The sequence below is a fragment of the Lagopus muta genome, chromosome 11 (assembly GCF_023343835.1).
Source record: "Lagopus muta isolate bLagMut1 chromosome 11, bLagMut1 primary, whole genome shotgun sequence".
Classification (NCBI taxonomy): domain Eukaryota; kingdom Metazoa; phylum Chordata; class Aves; order Galliformes; family Phasianidae; genus Lagopus; species Lagopus muta.
In genome coordinates, this window is record NC_064443.1 from 1,363,893 (window position 1) to 1,378,486 (window position 14,594).

The 14,594-nt window shown below is 49.2% G+C and overlaps 1 protein-coding gene across 1 annotated transcript in view; it reads left to right on the plus strand.

Annotated features, from left to right (window-relative positions):
- Positions 1 to 7,781: 7,781 nt before the first annotated feature.
- SFMBT1 (Scm like with four mbt domains 1) overlaps positions 7,782 to 14,594 on the plus strand; it is a 65,106-nt gene continuing 58,293 nt past the window's right edge. Inside the window, exon 1 of the mRNA XM_048957192.1 lies at positions 7,782 to 7,887. The gene's annotated coding sequence lies outside the window, so the exon portion shown is untranslated. The remainder of the gene's footprint in view (positions 7,888 to 14,594) is intronic.

The following is a 14,594-nucleotide window of genomic DNA, read 5'->3' on the forward strand; positions in this document are numbered from 1 at the left end:
TTCCTCTGGCAGGAAGCCTGGAGCGCACAAATACACGTGATCCAAGGCCATGGAGACATAAGTCTGTGCAGGCCACATCACATGGGAGCTTCATGCATGCTAGGAAGTGCCTCTCCCAAAGAGGCAAGGAGTAGCAGCTTCTTCCCCTGCACATCCTAGGGCTGGAAAGTTCTTCTCAGGGTGCTGAGTTCAGCTGGGGTTTGAGGGAGGCTGTTCTCTGCAGGAGCTGCCCGCCTCTGCCAATCCACTGTACTCCCAGGGAAAAATAGCTTAGGGAATGCAGATAGAGGGTAAATGGTCACATGTTTCTCTTGTGTTTCACTTCACTCCAGCAGTTTTCACTCCAGATCCTTACCAGAGCATTAATAAATGACTTTATTAATCAAATGCTTTTCTTCTCCATACTCACTCTGCTTCCACTCGCATCTTCTCAGACATGTGAGGATATCTACAGGTGCATAACGTTCAGACTTGCTTGCATTATAAGAGGAAGAAAATATGCAGATTCTAATGAATTTCACTTTTGGAAATACCCATGCTTTTCTGCTGCTCTTCCCATTCAGACTCAATAAAAAATAAATAAAATAGAAGTAGTGCAGAAGGCAGACTTGGTAGGATTTGACTTTTTTACAGACTTTGAAACACAGTGCATTGGGTAGTGGCAGTTGAAAAGCAGCTTTGTATTTGGCTCTTTCTACAAAAGTTGAGTTCAAAACGGAGAATAAAAACATGGCCTTATGGAAAAATAATTCTCAGTTGAGCACATATCTGAAAAAAAGATCATAAACACTTTAAAAATAAATAAATAAGGACACAGGATGAGATAGAAACCTGAGTGATAGGAAAAGGTTGAATAAAGCTTTTGGGATCTCCAGTAAGTGGAAGTCACAGTGCCCAGTGCTGCCAGCACACAGGCAGTCTGTTGCTGAGCTGAACATTCAGCTGCAGCTCGGTTTCCCCAAGCATCAGCCAAGACATTGTTTCTATTGATTTATTTTGCTATCTTCCCATTGCAGTGATTGGATGACAAAACAACCACCTGTGGGTGTCCTAATATATCTAATGCCAGTGGATTTTGAGGTTGAATAAAAACAATAAATCTTTCTAGGCACAAAGAGGAAACCACGAGGAAAGTTAATCTGGGAAAGTAAAGAGCATGATTTAGGAATATTGGGTTTGTTAGAATGAATCAGACTGGTTCACCATCCTCTCTGCAGAGACAGTTCCTAATGGATGGCACACAAGGTGACAAAATAAGCCCCCAAATAACTGTGCAGTGACACTTTGAGACAAGGGCCCAATCACTGACTCTGCAGCACCAGTAAGCACTGGCCTGCTTCTCACTGCCTTACACACATCACAGACACCACAAATATTAGTTGGCACATCTTAAGGAACCCAGATGTAAGACAGATGCCCGTGACCGTGCTGATCACTGCATCTACTGTGGGATGCTCCCTGCAGGTCTCAGGCTTTTCCCTATGTCAGCGCAGTGATACTGGTTGTACAGCCTTCTGCTAAACTGAGAGGAAATAAATAAACGTGTAAATCTGTTCAGTTGTTTAATGTGTTCAAACACCAAGGCTAAAACAGCAGCTAGTCAAAGAAGTTGTGGAATCCAGCCCACTGGGCAGCCAAGTTCTCTTTCTCCACAGTTCTTCCAGTGGGTTTCACTGCTCCATCCCTCCCATACAGGCTGAACCAGTGCCATGGGGTGCTCTCAAAAGTGAGTGTGAAGCTCTTGTGGTAACACAAGGTTCCTCACTTCAAATGGTTATTTTACACTCTTCTGAATCTTTTACTAATAAAAGCATCCAGAGTAACACACATGTGAAAATGTGTTACTCTGTTTTCCCCTAAACAGGTACAGCATATGCTGCAACTGATGAAGCTGTTTTGCTGTTGTATCTCAGCACTGATCTATTCTCAGAGATGCATCTGAAAAGGTTAGTTCCAGCTGTGTAGGAACTTCACCTTCCGCTCTCTGCATTTGGTTTCCATGCCTAAATTTTGACCCTGATCTCAGAAATCTAGATATTTTGTTTAACCTTCACCTTAGATTTATGCTAATGAGGCTGCAAGATTACATATATAAAAGCACCGCTACTTACGTACAGCAAGGATGCAGTTTTGCATGGTCTGGCAAATTATCTCTTACGCTTCTTGAGATTCTTTAAGGGAACATAAATAAAAGCTCAGTATATTTCATCTATGCCCCTGAAACACCAAATAATACTGGTACTGGTTGCCTGCAGAGGGTCAAGCCAGTAAATGCACACATACCTACTTTGGACCTGCACTGATTCAGGGAAAAAAATCAAACTGAACTGTAGGCATTAAAAACTAATGGCATAAATTGGTTATTTAAAGCCAATATTGATTTGTTGCCAGACTCTGCATCTCAACAATTGCACTTGAGTGTCCATTTACTTTGCTCAGAAATAAATATTCCTCCCCAGCTGCGTGTGCTCTCTGTAAGGGAAGAATCAGTTTTCACCGCTGGCCAAGGGACGGGCTGTTATCTCAAGCCACGTGGTTCATTGATTTATCATGGTGGTGTAAGCACAGAAATGTAAAGGGATGCTGTCATGATCATTTATTTAAAAGGTTTTTTTGGAAGAAGAATGGTAGTGCTTTCCAGGTAAGAATGTGAGAGGTTCCCTGAGCATTTGAACGTATAGTTAGTTGAGGTGAATTATCTCCATTTGATTTTTCTGTCTGGCAGAGTTAATTTATTTGTACAAAAGTATTTAATGATGCAGAGAGATTGTTATTGGTGGTTTAATTATTGTTTTGATCAAAGCCTCTGTATGGCTGGTAGTACACTTAATAAGATAATCATACTTTTTCATCTGTTAATGAGTCTTTGGAGTATTCCCAGCGCAGATTTAAGTCTTCATCTTTTTCCCGCTCTTGGTTTAATTTCTGTGGGTTTTTTGGCTTGCATGATGAAACGAGGTGTGCAGCTCCACTGCTGTTTATAATCTGTCTTCCTCATTTGAGCAGGGCTGATCAGAATTTTCTAAAACTGAGAAACATTTATAATTTGGAGAAAAAAAAATGGCTTTGCCCATAAATTGAAACAAAGAAACAGGATATTTGCTCTTAGGTAAATGGCAATATTGCTTTTGCATAATCTTGTGGCAGTGTCTGAGCTTTGCCAAAGGAAAGCATATTGCCTACCTTTCTTTCTCACTCACATATTTCAAAGAAATACATTTCCTCTACCTCCTTCCAAAAGCTAATTAGTATTACAGTCCAATGAAGGAAAATACTGATAATAGTCAGTATCCTGGACTTAATCTTAGCAAGGGAACACACTGACTTGAGTAAAGGGTACTTGCATATTTGCTGTTGATCATAACTACCTTGTAGGTATGTTGAATTGTATTAGAAGCTGGGAAGTGCTTAGAAATGCTAAGAGGAGAACCATAAAAGAGCAAACTTGGCATCACATAAATAGAGGTGCTTTGCTTCTCTGTAGAGACGACTGTTCCAGTTGTTCCAGTGATGTGTGTATCAAGTTGTCCCACACTCAGCTTTCCTCTACTTCGTGACTACTTGTTTTCACTCCATTTCATTTTTTTCTGGGTTTAGAGGTTCATATTGAAGCCAATATGTTTGTGCTCCAGTGGTGCAGATACCAAGGTGGCTATACTGCAGAAACCTATGGGCCATGAGGGATGCGGGGAGGCCACTGGCATCTGAATGTGGTGCACACAGTCTGCCAGGTGGATTGGCCTGAGAGTTAGGAAAATCCTCCTCCTCCTCCTCTGGAATCTCTTGATGCCATGCAAGAACACCCTACGTTTACACCAACCCGTCCTGGAGTACGACGCTTCCCTCTGTTTGCCTGTTGTGCTACTATCACTTGTTAGCTGGACATTTCACAGAAACTGGAGGAGTTATACGCCTTGCGGAAGCCCAAAGTGAAAGCCATGCAGTGAAATCCCACCCAGTGTTTAAAGCCTGCAGTTAAAAATAAATCAAGAAAGCAAACTCAAGGAGTTAAAGAGAAATGCAATCCGACTGCAATATTAGATTCCAAAGCTATCCAAGAAGCCTGATCTGGTTATTTAAACCATTTTACCTTTTTGGAGATAAAACGAAGCAAATCTTTTCCACAACTTTATATTCTTCCAGAAAAAAGTCAGTGTTTTCTTAAGCATGCATGAGCTTTAGTTTCATGTGAAGAGGTTTCTTCTATCGTGAGAGCAGAACAGCCTTAACCATACCTTGTGATGCTGCTGGAGTGGTTCAACGCAGCTGCCTGAGGCCAGAGACTCTCCTTGGTCAGTTTTTAATGCTTCACACCAGCTTACTTTACAGCGCACAGTTGTGCTGTGGTGTCCAAGAGCACCCATACACCTCTCACTGCAGTCCATAAGCATTTTGTAGGAGACCTCACCTCTCTTAGATGGTTGGCAGGGCTTTGTAGAGGTTAAGCATGTAACAGTCCCTGTGTAGTGCTTGGGAGATGCATCCATCTCCTTACTGGTACATCTTAGGGAGCATCATTGGGAACTGCAGGAAATACAAAACAAATCCTACTGTTTGTCAGTATGCACTCTGTGTATGAAGCAAACAGCTGGAAGAGATCCCTTCTGCACAGGAGCTGCACGGTACGTTCTGCACCAGTGACATGCAGTAAGCATCACGTGCTTTGGGGCTTAGAACAACCTGCATTACAGAGTATGTTAGTCCAGATTTGCTTGCAGAGCTGGGTGATGGTTCTTTGTTCATTCCTTGTGAGGGCTTCTTCAGGAGTGCCTCACTGCCTTGTACCCAATAAGTGCTTCACTTCACCTCAGAAAGCTGCCAGCTTCCAGAGGCCAAAGGAGATCTGCTAACATTGTGGAACTTAGAAAGAAAGGACTGGAAGGAACTAGAATAGAGGAACAGGGCTTTCTGTAGCTTCTTGTCTTTTATCTGGTATTGCAGGCCTGCTGAGTTAGAAACAATTTCCTATTCAGTATGCATGAGGAACTGGGGAAGGGGCATCAGCCGTATCTGTCTGTGAGTATCTCGGGGGGACTGTGTGGTTCCTAAATCTTTCTTCCCCTAAAGCTCCCACTGTAGCTTAAGAAGTTCTCTCATTTCCACTGTGACATGTATAACGTATCCTACATCTGAAAAGTCTTCAACTATGCAAAAAATGGGAAAAGGGGGCAAGTATTCTAATGGCCAGCAAAGGAAATATAAGGGCACCCTATCCCATGAGGAAGGTGTAGGGTGGTGTAAAGCTGCTCTATCTTATTAGGGGCAGCCTTAAACCATTATCAAAACTTCCAAAGATAGCTTCTGCTGGTAGGCTGGAGAGAGAAAGTATTTTTACATCACCTTTGCAGAACAGCATTTAAGATATGTGCTCATGTGCTTTTATCTCCAGCTTTGTGCAGGGAGACTTAGAAAAGGAACAGGATTCCAGACCTGAAGTACTGGACTGTCTTCAGGCTCAGCTTGAGGATTGTGTCATGACATCTGTGACTTTCCTTTACAGAAAGGGTTCAGCCTTCTGTCATTATTCAAGTTAAGTCTAAATAACCTAAACGAAGCACAAGGAGAAAAAAAAATGTATATGAAAAGTGAACAGCATCATGGAAGATTTCTTTTATGTACTTGTTTTCCTTAAAGTACTGAGAATGGGTTTGTACTTTAAAAAAACCAAAACAACAAAACAAACAACCCAGGTGAGGTGAAATATTAATATGGAGTAATTAAAATTGAGATTGTAGAAGTCAGGTGAAATGAGAAAGAAGCAGAAATGCAGATGAAAAAAGCGGCTACATGTAAAAGAGCATGCCTGGAAATGGAACTGGAAAGAAGGCAGACAGAGATCTCGAGCTGCAGGGACCCATTCAGAGATGCATCCAGCTGCATGTGACCTGAAACCTGTTGTGCTAAGTCTGGACTTCAGCAGCAGGCAAGAGCAAACCCCTTGGACCTCAGCTGCTGCTTCCTTTCATCTTGCCCACAGCAGGGGTGTTGAAACTAGATATCTTTGAGGTCCTTTTCCACCCAGGCCATTCTATGATTCCATTCTATGATCTTATGGCTCAGCTTGATCAGTCACATCTGCATGCTGATGGAATGCCTTGGAAAGAAAGCTGACGTGCCAATGCCTGGCACCTGCTGCATGCTCTGGAGCACTTTTTGCGAGGCTATGGCTGGAAGTGGCTGCACTGAGTTGCACTCATGCTGTGTGCAGTCACTGTGCTGCTGCAGCTACAGAGGGGAGGTCTGAACAGCTCATCCTGTGCATCTGTGTTAAGGCTGGGGATGGACAGAATGCCTGTCACAGGGCTGCCAGCTGAGCAACTCGCCAACCTTAAACCTGACGTCATTTGCAGACTCTGTACAGCCTGAAATAGGGAGAGAGAAGCAGAAGTCCAGGGATGTCACAGGGGGTGCCATTTTCTTCTGGCATAGAGAGTGTCTGATGCATTGACCTCAGAAACTCCGACGACAGCCACCTCATTTCAGCAAATGCATCTGGTTGCTGTCCCCAGAGCTGTGTGTGCTGCCCATGGGAACATGGAGGGCACTGAGTATCAGCAAGTCTTCGTTGGCTTTTGTTCTCTAGCACTGTAGAATTCTGTGTATTTTGGAATGAGACATGCAGTTCTAAGCCAGTAGCTGAAGAAATTCAGCAGCATTTGCAGAAGTCCTACAAAGTAAGTTGACAGCCCTGAGCTGAGCTCCTGGTGTGGCTGTGGCAGCCTGGCTCTGTCAGGTCCCTCTGGGCACCCTAAGCTCTCACTGTGCCCCTGTGCTTGGTTTCATAGAATCATAGACTTGTTCGAGTTGGAAGGGACCTTTAAAGGCCATCTGACCCAACTCCCCTGCAATGAACAAGGACACCCACAGCTCCATCAGGTGATCAGAGCCACGTCCAGCCTGACTCTGAATGACTCCAAGGATGGGGCGTCCACCACCTCTCTGGGCAACCTGTGCCAGTGCCTCGCTGCCCTTATAGTAAAAAAATTCCTAATATTCAGTCTAAATCTTCCCTTTTAGTTTGAAACCATTTCTCCTTGCTTTGTCACCACAGACCCTGTTGAAGAGTCTGTCCCCTTCTTTCTTACAACCCCTTTGGATACCTACAGGCCGCTCTCAGCTCTCCCCGCAGCCTTCTCTTCTCCATGCTGCACAGCCCCAGCTCTCAGCCTGTCCTCACAAGGAGGTGTTCCATTCCATCGGTCATTTTTGTGACCGTCCTCTGGATGCAATCCAACAGGTCCGTATCTCTCCTGTACTAAGGATGCAGTACTCCAGGCGAGGGCTCACCAGCGGAGGAGCGGAGGGGCGGGACCCCTCCCTCGCCCTGCTGGCCGCGCCGTTTTTGCTGCAGCCCAGGATAGCGGTTTCCTTCACAAATACCCACTTCTGTCCCATTTCCTTAACATAAGGGAGCGACGGGGATCCCGGGACCCCCATCCCGCACGGCGACACCCCCCTCCAGCTGACGGCCCGTGCCCGGAGGCTTTGTGCGGAGCGCTGCGAGAGCCGCGGGATGCCGCGGGCATCGCTGCGCCCGCGGACCGCGTTCCTCCCGGGGGCGAGCGGAGCTTCGCTCGCCCCCGGGAAGGACGCGCTGAGATGTCGGCGCTCCCCGCCGCCGCGCGGCTTCCGTTAGTGGCTGGAGCAGGTGAACGGGGGGGCAGCCTGGCCGCGACGGGGGAAAGGCGGCGGGTTCGGGAGAGACCCAGAGCGCCCGAAAAGCCGCGAGGGGAGGGGAGAGGAGGGCGGAGGGGCGGGGGGGGGGGGAGAGGCAGCGGCGGGCGCATGCGCTCTGCCGGGCCGTGCCATATTGGAATGAGGCGGCGAGCGGAGCGCTGGGGAGCCGGAGCCCCGGGAACGGCGGAGGGCTGGAAAAACTCTCCGCAGGTGAGGCGAGGGGCGGCGGCGTCCGCCGGCGGGCAGAGCGGGTCTGCCCGCAGCTGGTGGGGACGTTTTGCCGGCGGAGCGCGGGGCCCGCAGGGTTTTTCCGGGCTCCCGAAGTTTGGATGCGGGGAAAAAAGGCGGCGAGGGAGGAGGAGGAGGAGGAGGAGGAGGGAGGAGAAGGAGAAGGAAAAGGGAGGAGGAGGCGGCAGGAGGCAGGCGCGGCGGGGAGACGGCAGCGCGGGGGGAGCAGCGCCCCTCCGGTCGCGTCGCGGAGCGATGCGCGGGGCTGCCCGGCGCGCAACTCGGCGCGCTCCCGCTAGGAGCCCCGTCCCGCGGCACGCCCGGCCCCGACTTGCGCTCCCCGCGCCCGCCCCGCCCGAACGGCCTCGCGGGAACTTTGTGCGCCCCGCGCCTCTGCCGCTCCTCGGCCCGCGTCCGCGGGGGGCCCGAGCCCACCGAGCGCCTCGCGCTCGCCCCTCTCCCCTTCAAAATGGCGGTGGAGGGGGACCTTTAAACGCCGCTCCGCGCTTCTCCGCACCCCCGCCCGGCCCGGCCGTGCCCCGGCGCGCGTCCCGCCCGGCGGCCGTCGGCGGGCGGAGCGGCGCGGCCGTTCCCGAGGCCGCTTCCCGCAGCGCCGCTGCGGGGCCTGCGCGTCCGCGTCGTGTGCGCGCCCGGCGCTTGTCTCCGCTCCGTTCCGCTCCCCGCGGCTCCGGCCTTTGTCCTACGAAGCCGCTGCCGGGCCGGGCCGGGTCCCGGGGATGCGCGGCGGGGCGCGGGGCGGGGCGGGGGGCGCGGCCGGGCGGTGCCGCGCGAGTTCCCGAACTTGGGACCGCGGCTCCGCCGTGAGCGGTGGGAATAGCGAGAGCAGCGGGAGGCGGCGCGCGGCCGTGCGGCTGCGGTCCCGCGCGATCCCGCCCGGCCCCGTTCGTTCGGCTGAGGGCCGGCGGTGCCGCTTCGGGCGCGTTACGCCCGCGGAAACTTGTTGCCGCCGTAGCGGGGCCTCACGCGGCCTCTCTGTGCGGGACGCTCCGGCCGCCTGGCTTTCGGGCGGCGCGGGGCTGCGGCACCTGTCCCGGGACCCGCCGCGCCGCGAGGAGCGCTGTGCGGGACGGCGCTCGGACAGACCGTCGCGGCGGTATCGGGGCCGGGCGGGACGCGGTCCGTCCCCGCGCTCCGGCTGGGGCCGGTGGTTTGGAGCAGCTCGTCCCGGGGCCGGGGAAACCGATGCGGAGATGAGAACGTACCAATTGTCGGCGAAGCGTGCGGTTCCTGCGTGGCCGTTGTTGCTGCCGTAGGGTTTGCAGATTAAAAAAAAAAAGAACGAGCGAGCATCCATCCGTCTGAGAGATCGGCTGCAGGAGGAGAGCTCAGGGGCTTCCTGCCCTCGCTCAGCCATTTCCTCTTTTACTTTTGGTTTGCGAATCGGTGCTGTGATTGAAGGGTGAGAAGATCTGGTTCTTCCCGGAGCTGCCGGCTCCCAGGCACGGCAATATTCCCGCTGCCCTTCTGACCCGCTGGGGGCTGTGCTCTGCGATCCCCATCTCTGAGCTGTGTGCTGGCACTGTGTGTGCTGAGCCCTGGGTGCCGGGGCACTGTGTGTGCACATATAGCAGGCGGGCACTGCACTGATCCATGCCGTTCTTCCTCCGCGGCTTTTTCGCCCTCTGCTCTTAATTTACCACTGCTGAAGGAAGAGAGTACCGCAGAAGCACGTTTGGTAACACGTTGTATCGCCTGCCTGGTTATGTTGTCCTGAGGCAGCTCTGATCGCAGCGTTTGCCGTGTGTGCTGCTTGGTGCTGCCCGGCTGAAGGCACTGCCCTCAGGTGGTGCTGTGCAGGCACCGGGGCTCAATGACACCGTGCTGTGACAGCCTGCTGAGTGAGGAGAGCTGGGAGGTGTTTGGTGAGGGGTGTTCTGGTAGGCGATAATATTAAAGAAGAAAGTTGCATTCGTGTAACAGTGTTTTTCATTTAATTATGCGCTTTGGCTGACTTGAATCCCTCGTTTTTTCCAGTGCTCAGTTTTCTCTATGTTGATAAAACCCTATGAAGGAAGCAGGACTTTAGCTATTGTTTATTTGATCTTAAATTGTTTTTGGTTCCAAGAGTGTGTTTTAGTTATATATATATATATAGGCAGACATACTCTCACGTGTTGGTTGTTTTTATTTTTTGTCTTAATATCTGGTTCCAGATGTGCCCCTATGAAGTAGTGAACAGTGAAGTAGCAAGCTGTTCTGGTGGTGCATTACTGTGAGTGATGAGATGTGCCCAGTGCAGTCCTTTGGGCTACCAGAGCCCTGCCACTGCCTGCAAGCCTGCAGCATCATAGGCCGTGCTGTTTTGTTCCAGGATCAGCTCTTCTCATTGCTCTGCAAAGCATTGCCGTGAGTGCAACTGATGCCCTCAGAAATAAGGGAAGCACAGGTTCATTGCAAGCGTTACATACCTAGTGCTAATTACCCAGCTGGACTCATTAACTCCTTTTAAACCAAGGCAGCAGTGAGCACAGACATGTGAAAGCTCTCCCTGCTTCCAGGGCACTTTTCCTCCTGTACCTGCAGAACAGAACTGAGCCATGTGAGCGGCTGGGCTGTTTGGTCCAGCAGCTGAAAACTGAAGTCTGTTTTCTAAGGTGGTCGTTACATCTTAAATTATGTATCTGTTAAACTTAAAAATATCTTATCTTAAAAATAGGTTTGAAGGATCGGAGGGAGAATTCTGAGTTCTCATTGCTCTTTTGGCCAAATGTTGCTCTTTGTTTGAATGTGCTCTCATGCAAACTGAAGAGTGTATTTTGTCACTCCTCTTAATGAAAACCAGTGTTTTTGGGGAAGCAGCTTGGCTAAGTGCTTGAGTTCAGCATCACTATTGATAGGAAGCCAGTTCTAGATAATTCCAGCCTAAGCACCAGTGTGGAGGGATGATGTGCAACAGTTGGCTGGTTTGGTTTCATTTTCTCAACCAGCTCGGCTTCTTTCAGTAGGAGACAGTGGTGGAAACTGAAAAACCGGAGTAGATTGCCTTTTGTTCTTCCAGCCTGGGTACAAAACTGAGACAGGAATGTAATATCTGGGAGGACGAGGTGATGAGAACAACAATCAGCTTTCCTCACTGAAGTTAATGTTCCTTGGTTTAACTCTTTATGCATCTTAAATTGAAATGTTGTCTTTGCACCTGCTTTTCTGAGGTACAAATGTTACTTAGCTAGGTAAAATGAAAGTGCAGTTTTTATTACTAATTGGAGTCCAATTTCCATCTAAGTGCAGCTTGACGTAAATTATAACTCTTAGGATTATCCAGTGAGAAATACAGAATTACCTTTTTATAGGAAAGCTGAGATTTTTATTTAAGTGTTCAGACAATCTATTGCCTTTCTGCCTTATTTCCAAACAGTGGTTGAATCGTACTGGGAACTGTTTTTAGCCTATTGAGAACTGGCAGTATTTCACAGGCTAATAGGCTTTTGTTTAAAATAATTAATATAAATGCCATTCTTTCATGTTCTTACATAGATAGCGGCATCAAGATATGCTTTGTCAGTCTTGATCATGCTGATATGCAAATGTGAGTGATATGTAACGTAACAAAGCAGTGTAACAACTGCTTCTCAGCTGCTGTGGGCTCCTTCCTAGCAGAGCAGCAGTGCTGGTGCTTCTGGTCGGTGTCCTCGCGCAGTGTTGCAGAGCGCACAGCGGCCAGCCCAGCGCTGTGTGTTGGACTCTGGAGACCAATCCATGCTATGTTTTCTGCTCTAAAGGGAGGAGTGTGTTTTATCACAATGCAAAAACTTCCAACAAACCGCACGGCAGAATCCACTTTAATCTATTAAAATTAACCCTTTTCAGTTCCTACAAGAATAGAGGTACTTGAAAGAGAAACGCCAGCATGGCCACTGCTGGGGGTGGCTGAGAGCTCTCTGCTGCAGGAGGAAGTAGCTGCACCTCAGGCTGAAGCTACAGATAACCCTTCTGTATTCTTATTGTACCAGTTATGATTTTACATGTCTCCTACCTGTCCTCAGCTCTGCTGTCCAAGCCCGTCACTGCCTTTCATTGCATCTCCTGCTCTTGTAGCCAGCGCTGCCTGCTGTGTTGGGGTGCAGGTGTGCTTTGGGTTGATAGAATTGTAACACCTTTTCTGTTTTCTTCTCCGTTCTTTGGGGTGAGCACAGAGCTGATGCTCAGAGAGAATTAGTCATAACAGTTTCAAAATCTTCAGTTGCAGCAGCTGATTTAGGTCTTATTGTAGGCAAGGTCATTTCTTTCTCCATGTCTTATTACTCTGCCTTTAATTTTATCCTCTTATTATCCTTCCATGGTTCTTAGCAACCAACATCAATTTTTCACCTCTTACACAGTTCTGTGTAGTGTTAAAACTTTGTGTTTCTTTCACATTTCTGCACTTGTCTGGATTACTGGAAAAGCAGGACTAGGTACAAGCTCGTTAGTCCTTGTATTAATATTGTGAAAAATGAGTTCTCTTCCTGACATCATCACCTATCTTTATAACTGGCCATTAGGATAGGAGATGACCTTCCAGATAATGCTCCGAAATGCTTCAGGTCTGTGTAGATAATAGCAGAAGGACAGTGGTGTGTCTTTGCACCCCAAGCATTGGCAGGTTTGCTTTCCTCAGCAGTTGTGCGTGCAGTGAGGGTGCCGCAGTCGTGCTGGGTTGTCTCCTTGCTGCTTGGAGCAGGCACTTCTGTCCTGTTCTGCCAGGGAGCACAAGGAGCAGGGGCTCCCCGGTTATATACCAGAAATGCTGCTACCATTTGCTATGTATAATAGCTATACTATTTGCTATTTCCATTCTGATTTTGAACACCTCTGCATCTGAGGTGCCTGTTAAAGTTGGTTTTGGCCTTACTGGGTTGTGTCATATCCTGATGAAAACTGTTACTGTTTTCTTCTGTTACATATCCTGAAAACTGTTACTTCTCCCATTCTCCCAGTCCTTGGGTGAAGTGTTTGTGCTTAGGTCTGCTCTGCTGATGGTGGCATTGAGTTTAACACTGATACTGTCTCCATTAAGAAAACACGATGCAGAACTTCTCAGGTTGTAAGATTTTAAAAATGCTGTTATAGAGCTATGTGTGCCAGGCTCCCAGCCATGCAGCAGTGCGGGTGCATCACCCATACAAATGCCCTGACCATTTTCCCAGGGCCCCTTTCACAAGCCCATTTCTTCCCTCGGCAGCTTTCTGTTCATTTTGTGCCTCTCTGCTGTGTTGCCTCCAACCCCTGTGCAGAGGAACACGCTTATGTCTCCAGTCAGAAGGCCATTTCCATCAGTGTGAGAGCTAACGTGGTGCCCTGTAACAGTTTGGGTTTTGACACTGCAGAGGTGCAGAGCTCAGCTTGGGAATGCTGTGAGGCAGTGTTTTTTCCTAGGCCAGGCTCAGCCCATAGGTGTGAGGTGCTGTAATTTCCACCCAGCATCACACTTTCCCCTGAATGTTTTGCTAGCAATTGAATATCCATACAGAGCAAATAGAGAGAGATCTGGGGTGTCACCAGAAGTGTTTGGTTTTCTGTCTATCACACAATGACAGTTTGGGCAAGGATGCTGAGGTCTTATGGCTTTGACGTAATTATGGAGCAGTGAATTACCCAGTGTTGTAGAATTACCCCATGTCCCAGTGTGGTGGGGCCCTTGGTGCATGGTGAGGTGAGGGCCCCCGCCTGTGGAGCCCGTCGAGGAGATGGACTGAATGAGGTTCAACAAGGCCAAGTGCGAGGTGCTGCACCTCGGTTGGAGCAAGCCCAGATATGTGTACAGAATGGGAGAACAACTCCTCAACAGCAGCACTGTGAAGAAGGTCTTGTAGGTCCTGATGGGTGAAAAGCGGGGCGTGAGCCAGCAGTGTGCTCTTGCTGCCCAGAAGACCAACTGCATCCTGAGCTGCATTAACAGGGAAGGGATTGTCCCCTCTGCTCTGCCCTTGTGAGGCATCACCTGCTGTGCTGCATCTGGGCCTGGGGGTCCCAGCACAAGAGAGACATGGAACTGATGGAGCTGGGCCAGAGGATGGCCACCAGGGTGCTCAGAGGACTGGAGCACCTCTCCTATGTAGACAGGATTAGGAAAATTGGGGTGTTCAGCATGGAGAAGGCTCCAAGGAGGCCTCACTGCGACCTTTCAGTACTTGAGGAGAGTTAATAAACAGGAGGGAGAATGACTTCCTACAACAGTAGGAAAAGGGGGAATGTTTTTAAATTGAAAGAGGGAAGTCTCAGGTCAGATATTAGGAAGGAATTCTTTATTCAGAAGATGGTGATGTGCTGGCACAGCTGCCCAAAGCTGTGGGTGCCCATCCCTGGAGGGGCCCTGGGCAGCCTGAGCCGGGGGGAGCAGCCAGCAGGGTGGGGAGCTGTGAGGTCCCTTCCAGCTTAAGCCATTCTGTGATCCTACCATTTCTTTAAAACAAGCAAGGAAGTGATTTTTATTTTTATTTTCCCATATGATCAGGAGCACATTTAAAATTGACTCTTATGGTGGAAGCGTGTGCTGACAGTAAATACTGGAACTTCTGGTGGCTTATGCTCTGCAGCAGACTTCCACGGGCCTGTGGCTAACTGTGGAGATTGGCATGGGTGAAGGAAATCCTGGAGACCTCATGAGAGGAGTCCCTAAGGTGGCATTGTCAGGAAGAGGGTGTCACTTGATTTTCAGAGACATTTTGTATTGCATCCTGCTGCGCAAT